The sequence below is a fragment of the Oncorhynchus clarkii genome, chromosome 1, assembly GCF_045791955.1.
Source record: "Oncorhynchus clarkii lewisi isolate Uvic-CL-2024 chromosome 1, UVic_Ocla_1.0, whole genome shotgun sequence".
Taxonomy (NCBI): Eukaryota; Metazoa; Chordata; class Actinopteri; order Salmoniformes; family Salmonidae; genus Oncorhynchus; species Oncorhynchus clarkii.
The window spans coordinates 20,630,321-20,648,388 of NC_092147.1; the positions used below are offsets into that span (position 1 = coordinate 20,630,321).

The window sequence follows — 18,068 nt, forward strand, 5'->3', positions numbered from 1 at the left end:
TGAACTGGAAGAGGTGGCTGCAGCTATGGTCCATGTTGTATCTACAATTGTCTCCCTACTGACAGGACAATACATACACTGTTTTGAAGGATCCTGCCCAACCCAAATGCTTCAAGTGGCACAATTACGTAAGAGGCTTGAACAAACACTTGTAGCTGAACGCATTGCTAATACCGTGCCAGAAACATTGCCATTCCCATGCTGTTTCATTCTGTGTATCTCAAATAAATGTCTGTGTGTGATTTGTGGTATTTCTTTCCCTGTGTTGACATTTGCAATGGTTAAAATAACAAGCATTACAAATGTATTTTCATTTTCTTTCTTTGATTTTGGTCTAGGTGCCAGTTCCCACATCTTAAGTTGTGTACTCTGTAGGGTTTTCTCTCTATATAATATTACTTGTTGATGAAACTAACTAATACGCTGTAAAATATAAAGTACCAGTCAAAAGTTTGGACACACCTACTCATTCCAGAGTTTTTATTTGGGATGGTGTGGGTGTGCTTTGCTGGTGACACTGTCAGTGATTTATTTAGAATTCAATACACATTTAACCAGTATGGCTACCACAGCATTCTGCAGCGATACGCCATCCCATCTGGTTTGTGCTTAGTGGGACTATCATTTGTTTTTCAACAGGACAATGACCCAACACACCTCCAGGCTGTGTAAGTGCTATTTAACGAAGAAGGAGAGTGATGGAGTGCTGCATCAGACGACCTGGCCTCCACAATTACCCGACATCAACCCAATTTAGATAGTTTGGGATGAGTTGGACCGCAGAGTGATGGAATAGCAGCCAACAAGTGCTCAGCTGGTTGAGAGAATGCCGAGTGTGCAAAGCTGTCATCAAGGCAAAGGGTGGCTACATTAAATAATGTATATATAACATTATAACATATTTGATTTGATTTGTTTAAAAATGTTTGGTTACTACAGTATTCCATATGTGTTATTTCATAGTTTTGATGTCTTCACTATTATGTAGAAAATAGTCAAAAATAAAGAAAAACCCTTGAATGAGTAGTTGTCCAAACTTTTGACTGGTACTGTTTATACAGTGAGCTCCAAAAGTATTGGGACAGTGGCATTTATTTTTTATTTTTTTGCCTCTGTACTCCAGCACTTTGGATTTGAAAGTGCAGACTGGCAGCTTTAATTTGAGGGTATTTTCATCCATATCGGGTGAACCGTTTAGAAATGACTTTTTGTACATAGTTCCCCCATTTTAGGGGACCAAAAGTATTGGGAAAAATTCATTTATATGTGTATTAAAGTAGTCAAAAGTTTAGTATTTTGTCCCATATTCCTAGCACGGAGTGATTCCATCAAGGTTGTGACTCTACAAAAGTGTTGGAGGCATTTGCTGTTTGTTTTGGTTTTGTTTCAGATTATTTTGTGCCTAATAGAAATTAATGGTAAGTAATGTATTGTGTCATTTTGGAATCACTTTTATTGTAGATATGTTTCTAAACACTTCTACATTAATGTGGATGCTACCATGATTATGGATAGTCCTGAATGAATCGTGAATAATGATGAGTGAGAAAGTTACAAACGTACAAATATCATACCCCCCAGAAATGCTAACCTCACCTGTTATTGTAATAGTTAGAGGTTAGCATGTCTTGGGAGTATGGTATTTGTGCATCACTAACTTTCTCACTAAATTTACAGTCTGAACTTTAACCTCATAGTCATTTGATCATTTCAAATCCAAAGTGCTGAAGTACAGAGCCAAAGCAACAACAAATGTGTCACTGTCACAATACTTTTGGAGATTACTGTATACAGTGGGGCAAACATTTTTTTAGTCAGCCACCAATTGTGCAAGTTATCCCACTTAAAAAGATGAGAGGCCTGTAATTTTCATCATAGGTACACTTCAACTATGGCAGACAAAATGAGAAAAAAATGTCCAGAAAATCACATTGTAGGATTTTTAATGAATTTATTTGCAAATTATGGTGGAAAATAAGTATTTGGTCAATAACAAACAAGCAAGATTTCTGGCTCTCACAGACCTGTAACTTCTTCTTTAACTTCTTGCGACTAGCAATCCCGTATCCGGGAGCGTAATCATAGCCTCAAGCGCATTACCATAACACAACTTTTCCTATTCATGAAAATCGCAAATGAAATGAAATAAATATATTCAAACACAAGCTTAGCCTTTTGTTAACAACACTGTAATCTCAGATTTTCAAAATATGCGTTACAGCCAATGCTAGACAAGCATTTGTGTAAGTTTATCATGGCATAATGCTATGCTAGGCTCTGCTGGCAGCAGGCAACATTTTCACGAAAATAAGAAAAGCAACCAAATTAAATCATTTACCTTTGAAGAACTTCAGATGCTTTCACTAAGGAGACTCCCAGTTAGATAGCAAATGTTCCTTTTTTCCAAAAATATTATTTTCCTGATTGGATTTTTATCTGGGTTTTGCCTGTAACATCAGTTCTGTGGCACTCACAGACAATATCTTTGCAGTTTTGGAAACGCCAGAGTGTTTTCTTTCCAAAGCTGTCAATTATATGCATAGTCGAGCATCTTTTCATGACAAAATATCTCAAGTCGTCGTGTTTGGAGGACAAAGAATGCTGAGTTGCATCCAAAGAACACGATACCTACTGTGAAGCATGGGGGTGGAAACATCATGCTTTGGGGCTGTTTTTGGGACTGATCCGTGTAAAGGAAAGAATGAATGGGGCCATGTATCGTGCAATTTTGAGTGAAAACCTCCTTCCATCAGCAAGGGCATTGAAGATGAAACGTGGCTGGGTCTTTCAGCATGACAATGATCCCAAACACACTGCCCGGGCAACGAAGGAGTGGCTTCGGAAGAAGCATTTCAAGGTCCTGGAGTGGCCTAGCCAGTCTCCAGATCTCAACCACATAGAAAATCTTTGGAGGGAGTTGAAAGTCCGTGTTACCCAGCAACAGCCCCAAAACATCACTGCTCTAGAGGAGATCTGCATGGAGGAATGGGCCAAAATACCAGCAACAGTGTGTGAAAACCTTGTGAAGACTTACAGAAAACGTTTGACCTCTGTTATATACCCTTTGTTGGCAATGACAAAGTATTGAGATAAACGTTTGTTATTGACCAAATACTTATTTTCCACCATAATTTGCAAAAAAAATCATTAAAAATCCTACAATGTGATTTTCTGGAGTTTTTTTCTCATTTTGTCTGTCATAGTTGAAGTGTACCTATGATGAAAATTACAGGCCTCTCATCTTTTTAAGTGGGAGAACTTGCACAATTGGTGGCTGACTAAATACTTTTTTGCCCCACTGTATGTAGCTGTAGAGGGATAAGTGTGTTGACGACCTATGCCACCCCAGGTTTAAACAAGAGCATTGGGAGCGATGCCTAGAAATACAGTACAATACAGGTTCCTAGATTTGGTGGGAGCTCACATTGGTTCACCCAGGGAAGAGGCTGAGACTGATGTAACTTTCTGGGATTTCAGACATTTTCACTTTTAAAGATAGATAGATGCAGATGTAGATGCATCCGTTCTGGTCAGAGGCAACCAAACTTGATTTTGGTTAACACAAACAAAAGGGTGGTTTAACAGCATGACGTTTCGTATATCTGTGCCTTAAAACCTGTTATGGCTGTTATGCTTGATGTAACTCTGTGCTGGATTCTGGATGTAACTAAGCCGAGCCAGATGCTTGATGTAACTCAGCTGAGCTGGATTCTGGATGTAACTCTGAGCTGGATGCTGGATGTAACTCAATATTTAGGAAGGTGTTCTTTATGTTTTGTACACAGTGTATATCCCCTCACCTGCTTTGTCCTTATCCCTCACTATTCTCATCCCATTTTCACAGATCCCAAACAGGGGCGGATTGGGACATGAATTCGACCCTGGCATTTTATCCAGCCCACACCACTGCATGTGTCACCAACTTTTTTTTACAATCCATGACCATGGCGGTTTAACTGATGACAGAATCAGAGCTGGTCTCTTTGCTCTTTGCTAATGCCATGTTTTACGTTTAATGTGAGTTTGCTTGACCTCAGCTCAGCCTATCAGCAAACACAACAAGCTCTCACACTCTCACATCAGAATTAAACGTTCATCCATGTTTCTCGTACAGAAAATGTTGAAGTTGTTCCAAACATCACATTTTGAAGTGTTTAAAGTTAAGTTTAGGCATCAACTCAGAATTCTAAAGGTTAGGCATTAACTCTGAATGTTTAAGTTTAAGGATTAAGGTTTGGGATAGGTTTAAAATAAAAATCTGAAAAACTACTTTCTATTGCTGGATTCAGACATGGATGGACCTCGAATACGGACTTGTATCATGGGTGACCTGGCTGAGAAAACCGGGCTGGCCCATCTTGATAGGCGGGCAGGCCGGCCATTTCCCATTGATCAGCCAAAGGCTCATTATAGATTTGGGCTCAAATATTTTGTCTTTAAAATATGCCCATATCATCCTTTTCATTGTTTTATTTTGATATAAAAATATGTATATTTGTGAGTGTCAATTTCGACCTGTCCACCCCCAAAAATGTTTTGTCTAGCCCATATGGCATTTGACAGAATTGCCAGAAGGCCCGTCTGCCCCTGCTCCCAAATCAGTGGCTTCTGTCTAAGACAGGCTCTCCCTCCTATGGTGACAGCTATTTTTAAGCCAACTGATAATCAATGCCATTATGCACAGTGCCATTCTAAGAAGCTCCAGGATTTTTTATTTAGTCGATTCCAGGTCTTGATTTGCCAAGAAAGAGTTAAGATATTATCTATTCTAGATTTAATGTAGGAGTGGTTTTTAAGGTGAAGGATGAATTATGCTATTAAACAGCGCACCCTCCACTCTTTCCTAATCATGAACTCATCTTTTAGAGAAATAAAAATTACCAAAAGGGAATTACAATGACCCATAAGACTTCTTAGTGATGTAAATGTAAAGCATTACTGTTATGTCATGTTTGTAAGGTAGCGTACAGTTTTCAGGCTAGGTTGACATAGGAAGAAATATTTAGGATACGTTCTCATGAGGTCATTGGTGAGAAAATGGGGAGAAACAAGGGTTTTACTCTAATATTACAGGCAGCTTTGATGAAACTGCTTTAAAACTATGTGTTGACATGTCAGTGGTGAGTTTGACTTTCTTGTAAACTTGACAGAGACACTTTATAGCCAAAGGAGGTTACTCAGAACTGTTACGACTGTGAACAATGGGCTCCTGTGTTGTGACCTCTGAAAAGTCTTGATTGCAAATGTGATAGTCATGGTTTTGTAGAATATGCACATTTGACAGTTAGCCTGTGAGTTTGATTGCGGCCTGTTATGAAGTTATTAATTTTCCATTGGCAGACAAAACTGCCAACATGACATACCATACTGACACATAGCCTACTGTGCACCGGGCTTGGTATTTAGACCGAGGGTGGTTCTCCCATATGGTCAAGCCATTTGAAAACTTTTCTGCAAAATGTATGGCATTTTTGTCATGTAGCCAACTTCAGAAACTTCCCGTTCTAATTATGATAGGCCTACATCTCATCACTCACACAGTCGAGTCATCGATGTTAGATTCCAATCTAGCAGGATCAGTCAGTCAAGACATGACTCAGCACCACACACCTATCAGTTATGCTCTTCACAAGCATTAGACTCCCGTTACCTTGAGTTGATTAGACTGCAATATTGATATCCACTGATATTATACTAGGTGCAATATTCAATATGTTTTTTTCAGTTGTGCTCTTCAATATTAATCCATGTTATTGTCCATATTCCATACAGGCCTACTTGTCATTTAAAGTGTGACTATCTCAGGCTATAACTTAGCAGTCACAATAATTCAAATATGCTGATACTATCCTGGTTACACTTACACTATATATACAAAAGTATGTGGACTCCTTTGCTGACAGGTATATAAAATCGTGCAAACAGCCATGCAATCTAAATTGACAAACATTTGCAGTAGAACGGCCTTACTGAAGGAGTCAGGGACTTTCAACGTGGCACCGTCATAGGATGCAACCTTTCCAACAAGTCAGTTTGTCAAATGTCTGCCCTGCTAGAGCTGCCCTGGTCAACTGTAATTGATGTTATTGTGAAGGGGAAGTCTAGGAGCAACAGCGGCTCAGTCGCGAAGTGGTAGGCCAGTCAAGCTCACAGAACAGGACCGCCAAGTGCTGAAGCCCGTAGCGCCTTAAAATCGTCTGTCCTCGGTTGCCACACCCACATGAAATGGGCTTCCATGGCCGAGCAGCCGCACAATAGCCTAAGATTGTCAGGCGGTGGGTGTAGCTGGTATATGAAGTCAGGCGCAGGAGAGCAGAGATAAGTGAACAACGCACTTTAATAAAGGCAAATGTACAAAGTAACAAACCCAATGTGCGAACAAAATAACGCTTACCACTAAACATGGGTAAACCAGCCGGAAACGTACCGACCTAACAATAAACAATCACGCACAAAGACATGGGGGAAACAGAGGGCTAAATACACAACACATAATGAGGGAAATGAAACCAGGTGTGTGGTAAAACAAGACAACACAAATTAAAAATTAAAAATGGATCAGCAATGGCTAGAAGACCGAACATCGCCCGAACAAGGAGAGGCATCGACGTCGGAAGAAGTCGTGACAAAGATGTATTTTACATTTTTTACATTCCCTTTAGTTCCAGTGATGGGAAATCTTAATGCTACAGCATACAATCACATTCTACACAATTCTGTACTTCAAAATTTGTGGCAACAGCCTTCCCTTTCCTGTTTCAGCATGACAATGCCCCCATGCACAAAGTGAGGTCTGTACAGAAATGGTTTGTCGAGATTGTTGTGGAAGAACCTGACTGGCCTGTACAGAGCCCTGACCTCAACCCCATCAAACACCTTTGGGATGAATTGGAACGCAGACTGTGAGCCAGGCCTAATTGCCCAACATCAGTGCTCAACCTCACTAATGCTCTTGTGGCTGAATGGAAGCAAGTCCCCATCTTGTGGAAATCCTTCCCAGAAGAGTGGAGGCTGTTATAGCAGCAAAGGGGGAACCAACTTCATATTAATGCCCATGATTTTGGAATGAGATGTTTGATGAGCAGTTGTCCATACACTCTTGGTCATTTAGTGTATGTCACCCTTTGTTATTGTAGCAAGGATTTAGAATCAATTCACCATCCAGCGCTACTCTCATAAGACCCCCTCTGTCTTCTCGGCCCCTAGTTAGAATAAGCAGAGAGGGTACTTGTCAGATGGACACTGGCATGATATCTTTACTGGCGTGATATGCACAGCAAACAGCAACAGAGAACATTTGCTCATAATGAAAACAGTGATACAACAGTTTCCATTTGCATCCAAAGAACACGATACCTACTGTGAAGCATGGGGGTGGAAACATCATGCTTTGGGGCTGTTTTTCTGCAAAGGGACCAGGACGACTGATCCGTGTAAAGGAAAGAATGAATGGGGCCATGTATCGTGCAATTTTGAGTGAAAACCTCCTTCCATCAGCAAGGGCATTGAAGATGAAACGTGGCTGGGTCTTTCAGCATGACAATGATCCCAAACACACTGCCCGGGCAACGAAGGAGTGGCTTCGGAAGAAGCATTTCAAGGTCCTGGAGTGGCCTAGCCAGTCTCCAGATCTCAACCACATAGAAAATCTTTGGAGGGAGTTGAAAGTCCGTGTTACCCAGCAACAGCCCCAAAACATCACTGCTCTAGAGGAGATCTGCATGGAGGAATGGGCCAAAATACCAGCAACAGTGTGTGAAAACCTTGTGAAGACTTACAGAAAACGTTTGACCTCTGTTATATACCCTTTGTTGGCAATGACAAAGTATTGAGATAAACGTTTGTTATTGACCAAATACTTATTTTCCACCATAATTTGCAAAAAAAATCATTAAAAATCCTACAATGTGATTTTCTGGATTTTTTTTCTCATTTTGTCTGTCATAGTTGAAGTGTACCTATGATGAAAATTACAGGCCTCTCATCTTTTTAAGTGGGAGAACTTGCACAATTGGTGGCTGACTAAATACTTTTTTGCCCCACTGTATGTAGCTGTAGAGGGATAAGTGTGTTGACGACCTATGCCACCCCAGGTTTAAACAAGAGCATTGGGAGCGATGCCTAGAAATACAGTACAATACAGGTTCCTAGATTTGGTGGGAGCTCACATTGGTTCACCCAGGGAAGAGGCTGAGACTGATGTAACTTTCTGGGATTTCAGACATTTTCACTTTTAAAGATAGATAGATGCAGATGTAGATGCATCCGTTCTGGTCAGAGGCAACCAAACTTGATTTTGGTTAACACAAACAAAAGGGTGGTTTAACAGCATGACGTTTCGTATATCTGTGCCTTAAAACCTGTTATGGCTGCGATCCCTGTACAGGGATCAACATCAGGGGAAATTTCAGAGTGACTAAAAATACAACGTCGTAACATTAAACATTCTTGAAAATGCAAGTGTCTTACACCCTTCAAAAGATTAGAATCTTGGTAATCAAACTACGTTTTCCCATTTAAAATAGCTATTACAGAGAACAAATACCATGCTTTTGTTTGAGAAGAGCAATCAACAACAGAAACATTTTCCGCCATGACAGTTTTTACACATTCCCATCTGAAGGTAAAATTATGACTTACATTCGTATATCTTGCTCTTATTTCTCTTCCTGAGGGTCCCAGTGATCAAATGAAGTGCCGTTTTCTTTGATAAAATCAATTTTTATAGCTTAAATCGAAACATTTTGTAACCCGTTTGTGCCGTGAATTCCATCTCTATCAATTTTTTACGGAGCATTCGACATAATTACACACGGTAAACCATCGTTTATCTAGTCATGGTTGGTTTCAGTGCATTCCTCTGGGTGTTTGCAACACAGCCAAATGTCATTGTTTTTTTGTGGGGAGTATTGACCGAAGTGAACTGATTTGAAGACAATGAGCAATGACTACCTTGCGCACCAATCATTTTAGCGAAGCTTCGTTGATGGACTGGATTGTATTTCTGCCCAATGACCACTGATCTTCTTGAAATCTAGCTGGGTAGATAGCCAATGAGCTGAGGTAAACGCCAGTATGTAATGGTTTTGGGTTGGAGCGCCATTCCTTGTTTGATATCGCATGCGTAACGAAGTCCATTCTCGCCTTGACGATCAGAGGAATTGCTGTGAGGCTTGTTACGCGCAGCTGAATTTCGGAAAGTTGTATTTTCAACGATTTCATTGAAGATATCATGGCGAATAAATCAGGAAAAGCGAAGTCAGAGTCTAAAGTGAAAGTGAAAAAGTGAAAGTGGGACAGATTTTTTGTTTGAGGAATCTTTGAGTGTTATGATTCAAACAGGAACTGAGGAGCTGTTTCTGCAAGGACAGGATGTACTTCTGGACGGGTAAGTGCTAATGCCGTTTTATGAAATATAAATATATATATATATATATATATATATTTTTTTTTTTGCAAAAAAATATATATAAATATTTTTTATTTTTTTTAATTTGCAATGAAATGTGTGGTTTGTTTGTGTGTATGTGTTGGTTTGTTTGGTTGTGTGTGTATATATATATATATATATATATATATGTATATTCCATGTCAGATATATATATTTTCCATGTCAGATTATATTTTCCATTGTTTTATTCAAATGGAATGGAGTAGAACAGCAAACACACACATGGCCACTGCGCCTGCTACTTCTCTTCATTTCCATATGAAATAGCCATTGGGTGCTGTTCAGGGGAGGGCAGGCCCACAACAATGGCCGGAGTTGAATGGAACAGCACTTCACCTTAGTGACTGTTCCCTCTGCTCTATATCTGGGATGGCAGGGTAGCCTAGTGGTTAGAGCGTTGGACTAGTAACCGAAAGGTTGCAACTCTGTCGTTCTGCCCCTGAACAGGCAGTTAACCCAGGCTTTCATTGAAAATAAGAATTTGTTCTTAACTGACTTGCCTAGGTAAATAAAGGTAACAAATAAATGCAATACATATCTGTTTATTTTATGTGATGATAAATACAAATATTTTTTAAATGTTTTCTTTCACAGTGATAGCGACTCCGACTGGGAGCCCCCACTGCCAAGCTGCCCGCTCTACCTCTGCCCCCAGTGGTGTTCATATGCCACAGTTCATTACTGCAGGCATGACTGTGCCTCAGGGCCAAAAGGGCACATCATGGAGGCGTCGTTGTGTTCTGTGTCGCATGAATGGCACCACTTGTTCAGTTTGCCTCTGCTTTACATCAGAAAGAGACTGCTTTGGGACATGGCACAGGCAGCAAAATATTGTGTCGAGGACTTCCAATGGGTGTACTGTTTTTTTAAATATTTATTTTCTAATATTTTTTTAAACATTTTTTTGTGTGTGTGTGTTACAATTGCTTTTTGATATGTTGTATATAGTTATTTGCACTGTTGTATATAGTTATAGGTAATTTCACCAATTCGGCCACTTGGGTACATTTGGGCAACTTGTGGGACACCTGAGTGACTTCATGCTACATGTCATGTAGCTCACCCATTCCTGAAGTTATCAGTCTGAAACTTTGCACACCCACAGTTGCCCTCTTGTGTTATCCATCAAAGTGATCTCCAGCATCATATCCGACTGTGTGGCTATTCTAGTACATGTGAAAGATGATGCTACAACAATAAAAAACAGAACACGTATGCTCTTTCTTTCTCTTTTCTTACACCAGATCTACTGTGTTATATTCTCCTACATTCAATTAACATTTCCACAACCTTCAGAATGTTTCCATTCAAATGATACCAAGAAAATGCATATCCTTGCCTCTGGGGCTGAGCTACAGGCAGTTAGATTAGGGTATGTCTTCAGGCAGAAATTGAGAACAAAGGGATGCAGCCATAACCGGTTAACAATTAATTTTATGACATTCCATCCTGGGGTTTTACTATTGAAATTAAATAAAATATAAATTAAAAAACGTTTATGAGAAATCGTGGGACTCTTATTTTGAGATTGGAAATGCAGGACTTATTTTGGCATGACAAATCGAGGGACTCTTATTTCGAAATCGGTAATACAGGCCTCTTATTTTGAAGTGTGTTATGCTGGATGTAACTCTGAGCAGGATGCTAGATGTAACTCTGTGCTGGATACTGGATGCTGGATATAACTGAGCTGGATGCTGGATGTTGTTAACTCTGCACGGGATGGTATACTGGATGTAACATCCAGCATCCAGCTCAGTGTCACAGCCCCCACTGATCATCAGCTTGAGCTACACTGAGTGTACAAAACATTAAGGGCCTCTTATTTTGAAGTGTGTTACATCCAGCTCAGAGCTGGATGCTGGATTCTGGGTGTAACTAAGCTGAGCCGGATGCTTGATGTAACTCTGTGCTGGATTCTGGATGTAACTAAGCCGAGCCAGATGCTTGATGTAACTCAGCTGAGCTGGATTCTGGATGTAACTCTGAGCTGGATGCTGGATGTAACTCAATATTTAGGAAGGTGTTCTTTATGTTTTGTACACAGTGTATATCCCCTCACCTGCTTTGTCCTTATCCCTCACTATTCTCATCCCATTTTCACAGATCCCAAACAGGGGCGGATTGGGACATGAATTCGACCCTGGCATTTTATCCAGCCCACACCACTGCATGTGTCACCAACTTTTTTTTACAATCCATGACCATGGCGGTTTAACTGATGACAGAATCAGAGCTGGTCTCTTTGCTCTTTGCTAATGCCATGTTTTACGTTTAATGTGAGTTTGCTTGACCTCAGCTCAGCCTATCAGCAAACACAACAAGCTCTCACACTCTCACATCAGAATTAAACGTTCATCCATGTTTCTCGTACAGAAAATGTTGAAGTTGTTCCAAACATCACATTTTGAAGTGTTTAAAGTTAAGTTTAGGCATCAACTCAGAATTCTAAAGGTTAGGCATTAACTCTGAATGTTTAAGTTTAAGGATTAAGGTTTGGGATAGGTTTAAAATAAAAATCTGAAAAACTACTTTCTATTGCTGGATTCAGACATGGATGGACCTCGAATACGGACTTGAATCATGGGTGACCTGGCTGAGAAAACCGGGCTGGCCCATCTTGATAGGCGGGCAGGCCGGCCATTTCCCATTGATCAGCCAAAGGCTCATTATAGATTTGGGCTCAAATATTTTGTCTTTAAAATATGCCCATATCATCCTTTTCATTGTTTTATTTTGATATAAAAATATGTATATTTGTGAGTGTCAATTTCGACCTGTCCACCCCCAAAAATGTTTTGTCTAGCCCATATGGCATTTGACAGAATTGCCAGAAGGCCCGTCTGCCCCTGCTCCCAAATCAGTGGCTTCTGTCTAAGACAGGCTCTCCCTCCTATGGTGACAGCTATTTTTAAGCCAACTGATAATCAATGCCATTATGCACAGTGCCATTCTAAGAAGCTCCAGGATTTTTTATTTAGTCGATTCCAGGTCTTGATTTGCCAAGAAAGAGTTAAGATATTATCTATTCTAGATTTAATGTAGGAGTGGTTTTTAAGGTGAAGGATGAATTATGCTATTAAACAGCGCACCCTCCACTCTTTCCTAATCATGAACTCATCTTTTAGAGAAATAAAAATTACCAAAAGGGAATTACAATGACCCATAAGACTTCTTAGTGATGTAAATGTAAAGCATTACTGTTATGTCATGTTTGTAAGGTAGCGTACAGTTTTCAGGCTAGGTTGACATAGGAAGAAATATTTAGGATACGTTCTCATGAGGTCATTGGTGAGAAAATGGGGAGAAACAAGGGTTTTACTCTAATATTACAGGCAGCTTTGATGAAACTGCTTTAAAACTATGTGTTGACATGTCAGTGGTGAGTTTGACTTTCTTGTAAACTTGACAGAGACACTTTATAGCCAAAGGAGGTTACTCAGAACTGTTACGACTGTGAACAATGGGCTCCTGTGTTGTGACCTCTGAAAAGTCTTGATTGCAAATGTGATAGTCATGGTTTTGTAGAATATGCACATTTGACAGTTAGCCTGTGAGTTTGATTGCGGCCTGTTATGAAGTTATTAATTTTCCATTGGCAGACAAAACTGCCAACATGACATACCATACTGACACATAGCCTACTGTGCACCGGGCTTGGTATTTAGACCGAGGGTGGTTCTCCCATATGGTCAAGCCATTTGAAAACTTTTCTGCAAAATGTATGGCATTTTTGTCATGTAGCCAACTGCAGAAACTTCCCGTTCTAATTATGATAGGCCTACATCTCATCACTCACACAGTCGAGTCATCGATGTTAGATTCCAATCTAGCAGGATCAGTCAGTCAAGACATGACTCAGCACCACACACCTATCAGTTATGCTCTTCACAAGCATTAGACTCCCGTTACCTTGAGTTGATTAGACTGCAATATTGATATCCACTGATATTATACTAGGTGCAATATTCAATATGTTTTTTTCAGTTGTGCTCTTCAATATTAATCCATGTTATTGTCCATATTCCATACAGGCCTACTTGTCATTTAAAGTGTGACTATCTCAGGCTATAACTTAGCAGTCACAATAATTCAAATATGCTGATACTATCCTGGTTACACTTACACTATATATACAAAAGTATGTGGACTCCTTTGCTGACAGGTATATAAAATCGTGCAAACAGCCATGCAATCTAAATTGACAAACATTTGCAGTAGAACGGCCTTACTGAAGGAGTCAGGGACTTTCAACGTGGCACCGTCATAGGATGCAACCTTTCCAACAAGTCAGTTTGTCAAATGTCTGCCCTGCTAGAGCTGCCCTGGTCAACTGTAATTGATGTTATTGTGAAGGGGAAGTCTAGGAGCAACAGCGGCTCAGTCGCGAAGTGGTAGGCCAGTCAAGCTCACAGAACAGGACCGCCAAGTGCTGAAGCCCGTAGCGCCTTAAAATCGTCTGTCCTCGGTTGCCACACCCACATGAAATGGGCTTCCATGGCCGAGCAGCCGCACAATAGCCTAAGATTGTCAGGCGGTGGGTGTAGCTGGTATATGAAGTCAGGCGCAGGAGAGCAGAGATAAGTGAACAACGCACTTTAATAAAGGCAAATGTACAAAGTAACAAACCCAATGTGCGAACAAAATAACGCTTACCACTAAACATGGGTAAACCAGCCGGAAACGTACCGACCTAACAATAAACAATCACGCACAAAGACATGGGGGAAACAGAGGGCTAAATACACAACACATAATGAGGGAAATGAAACCAGGTGTGTGGTAAAACAAGACAACACAAATTAAAAATTAAAAATGGATCAGCAATGGCTAGAAGACCGAACATCGCCCGAACAAGGAGAGGCATCGACGTCGGAAGAAGTCGTGACAAAGATGTATTTTACATTTTTTACATTCCCTTTAGTTCCAGTGATGGGAAATCTTAATGCTACAGCATACAATCACATTCTACACAATTCTGTACTTCAAAATTTGTGGCAACAGCCTTCCCTTTCCTGTTTCAGCATGACAATGCCCCCATGCACAAAGTGAGGTCTGTACAGAAATGGTTTGTCGAGATTGTTGTGGAAGAACCTGACTGGCCTGTACAGAGCCCTGACCTCAACCCCATCAAACACCTTTGGGATGAATTGGAACGCAGACTGTGAGCCAGGCCTAATTGCCCAACATCAGTGCTCAACCTCACTAATGCTCTTGTGGCTGAATGGAAGCAAGTCCCCATCTTGTGGAAATCCTTCCCAGAAGAGTGGAGGCTGTTATAGCAGCAAAGGGGGAACCAACTTCATATTAATGCCCATGATTTTGGAATGAGATGTTTGATGAGCAGTTGTCCATACACTCTTGGTCATTTAGTGTATGTCACCCTTTGTTATTGTAGCAAGGATTTAGAATCAATTCACCATCCAGCGCTACTCTCATAAGACCCCCTCTGTCTTCTCGGCCCCTAGTTAGAATAAGCAGAGAGGGTACTTGTCAGATGGACACTGGCATGATATCTTTACTGGCGTGATATGCACAGCAAACAGCAACAGAGAACATTTGCTCATAATGAAAACAGTGATACAACAGTTTCCATTTGCACTCAAACTCAAGATATACCCCAGTGACTTACTGTACTTTTACTGTTATTACAATGAGTAACAGCCCATCAATTTCTACACTCTTGAATGGACGATTGAATTGCCAATTGATCCACATCATCATTCCTACAATAGAATGATGAATACAATAGAATACAATACAACAGATGACTTTGATAAGAATTAAATTAATATATTTGTGTGATTTTTTCGTTTTGTTGTGATAACCAGTTGTATAATCTTCCATCACCCCTGATCCAACAGTTGATGAAGAATGCCATTGTGGGAGTCAACTGTTTATACCTAACCTTACCTGGAGTTGAAGTTCAGGTTTCCTGAGTTCCTCCACCTTAACTGTCTCTCTGTCCCCTAACCTGCTTCTCCACTTTGCTCTCTAGGTTCTACTGGGATTTCACCATGTTGATGTTCATGGTGGGCAACCTCATCATCATCCCAGTGGGGATCACCTTCTTCAAGGACGAGACCACCGCGCCCTGGATCATCTTCAACGTGGTCTCTGATACCTTCTTCCTCATGGACCTGGTCCTCAACTTCCGCACAGGCATCGTTTTAGAGGACAACACTGAGATCATCCTGGACCCCAAGAAGATCAAGAGGACGTACCTGAAGACCTGGTTTGTGGTGGACTTTATCTCCTCCATCCCTGTTGATTATATCTTCTTGATCGTGGAGAAGGGGATCGAATCTGAGGTGTATAAAACAGCCAGAGCCCTGAGGATCGTGCGCTTTACCAAGATCCTCAGTCTGCTGAGGCTGCTCAGGCTGTCCAGGCTAATTCGCTATGTCCACCAATGGGAAGAGGTAAGCTGGGCTCTAGAACTTACTTTGTCCAATAGCAGGAGGAGATGGGATTTGCAATACTTTTCTAGAATTTACACAGGCCAATAGACGCGTGGGTTGTTATTAAGCAACAAAATTGTTGTTATTAAGCAACAAAATTGTTGTGTGTGCAAATTCAGGGCAAAACAACTGTGAACTCAAAATAATTAATGACAACATGTAACAACATGCACAAGCATTATTTTCGTGACGTTGTCAGGCAGCCCGTCTATGAGAGGCTACACACTATGGGTCAAGTACTTGCATTGACCAATGGAAAGAGGGGGTAGGATGGACAAGGCATAGGCCAGAATCCCTTTTATAATACAATTTCAAGGCAGCAGTAGCAAGAATAAAACACAAGTGAGTCAGATTGAACATCATCAACCCATCCTATTTCTGGGAAGTGTTTTTCCAATAATAGGCAAGTCTCACTATCACAGGCCTTCAACACTGTTGTCTCTGTACCAGAAGTGATGTATATCAGCAGGATGCTGAGATTCACAGCTTTGCTTTCTCAGCAGTCAGCGGTCATCATCACAGCATTGGGCCATGGAGTGCAGCCAGTCACATATAGCGACAACATGAAAGACAGCAGTTCATGTTCAAAGGAAAAGAACATGAAAACAGCATACCCACAACAAAGACGGTTTTGAATGAATTCCTGTGATCAGCAGCTGTCCAGACAAGCAGTATGGCTTATTAGTCACACAGTCTCGCTGTCTTCATGTATATTTCCTGTCTTAGATCAAAACCAAACATCCCATTTGATCAGCATGTGTGTTTATTGACGGTCTTGAATCTGAGGTGTGAATGTTAATGAGATGTGATTAATTGGACTGCCTAATACAGCACAGGGGAACTTCTAATGGTGCCTTCATAGACAAACAGCTCTATTACACATCTCTGACAGGAATAAGTCAAGTTTCCATTCTACACTGGATAATCTATTTATATTAAGGATACAGTGCATTCGAAAAGTATTCAGACCCCTTCACTTTTTTCCACATTGTGTTACGTTACAGCCTTATTCTAAAATTGCTTAAATAATTGTTTATCCTCATCAATCTGCACACAATCTGCACACAATACCCCAATTATGACAAAGCGAAAATAGGTTTTAAGAAATGTTTGTACATGATTGATTGTACGTGATTTGGAAAGGCACAAACATGTCTATATAATGCCCCACAGTTGACAGTGCATTTCAGAGCATAAAACCAAGCCATGAGGTTAAAGGAATTGTCCGTAGAGCTCCGAGACAGGATTGTGTTGAGGCACAGATCTGGGGAAGTGTACCAAAACATGTCTGCAGCATTGAAGGTCCCCAAGAACACAGTGACCTCCATCATTCTTAAATGGAAGAAGTTTGGAACCACCAAGACTCTTCCTAGATCCAGCCATCCGGCCAAACTAAGCAATCGGGGGAGAAGGGTCTTGATCAGGGAGGTGACAAAGAACCCGATGGTCCCTCTGACAGAGCTCCAGAGTTCCTCTGTGGAGATGGGAGAACCTTCCAGAAGGACAACCATCTCTGCAGCACTCCACCAATCAGGCCTTTATGGGAGAGTGGCCAGACGGAAGCCATTCCCCAGTAAAAGGCACATGACCGCCCTCTTGGAGTTTGCCAAAAGGCACCTAAAGGACAGACCATGAGAAACAGACCAGATTCTCTGGTCTGATGGAACCAAGACTAAACTCTTTAGCCTGAACGCCAAGCATCACGTCTGGGAGAAACCTGGCACCAACACTACGGTGAAACATGGTGGTGGCAGCATCATGCTGTGGTGATGTTTTTCAGCGGCAGGGACTGGGAGGACTAGTCAGAATCGAGGGAAAGATGAACGCCGCAAAGTACAGAGAGATCCATGATGAAAACCTGCTCCAGAGCGCTCAGGACCTCAGACTGGAGTGAAGGTTCACCTTCCAACAGGACAACGACCCTAAGCACACATCCAAGACAGCGCAGGAGTGGCCAGACGGAAGCCATTCCTCAGTAAAAGGCACATGACAGCCCTCTTGGAGTTTGCCTAAAGGCACCTAAAGGACTCTCAGACCATGAGAAACAAGATTCTCTGGTCTGATGGAACCAAGACTAAACTCTTTGGCTTGAACGCCAAACATCACGTCTGGGGGAAACCTGGCACCAACACTACGGTGAAACATGGTGGTGGCAG

The 18,068-nt window shown here is 41.1% G+C and overlaps 1 pseudogene; it reads left to right on the forward strand.

Moving 5' to 3' along the window:
- Window positions 1–18,068, forward strand: part of LOC139415632 (potassium/sodium hyperpolarization-activated cyclic nucleotide-gated channel 2-like) — a 105,516-nt pseudogene that overhangs the window by 21,493 nt on the left and 65,955 nt on the right.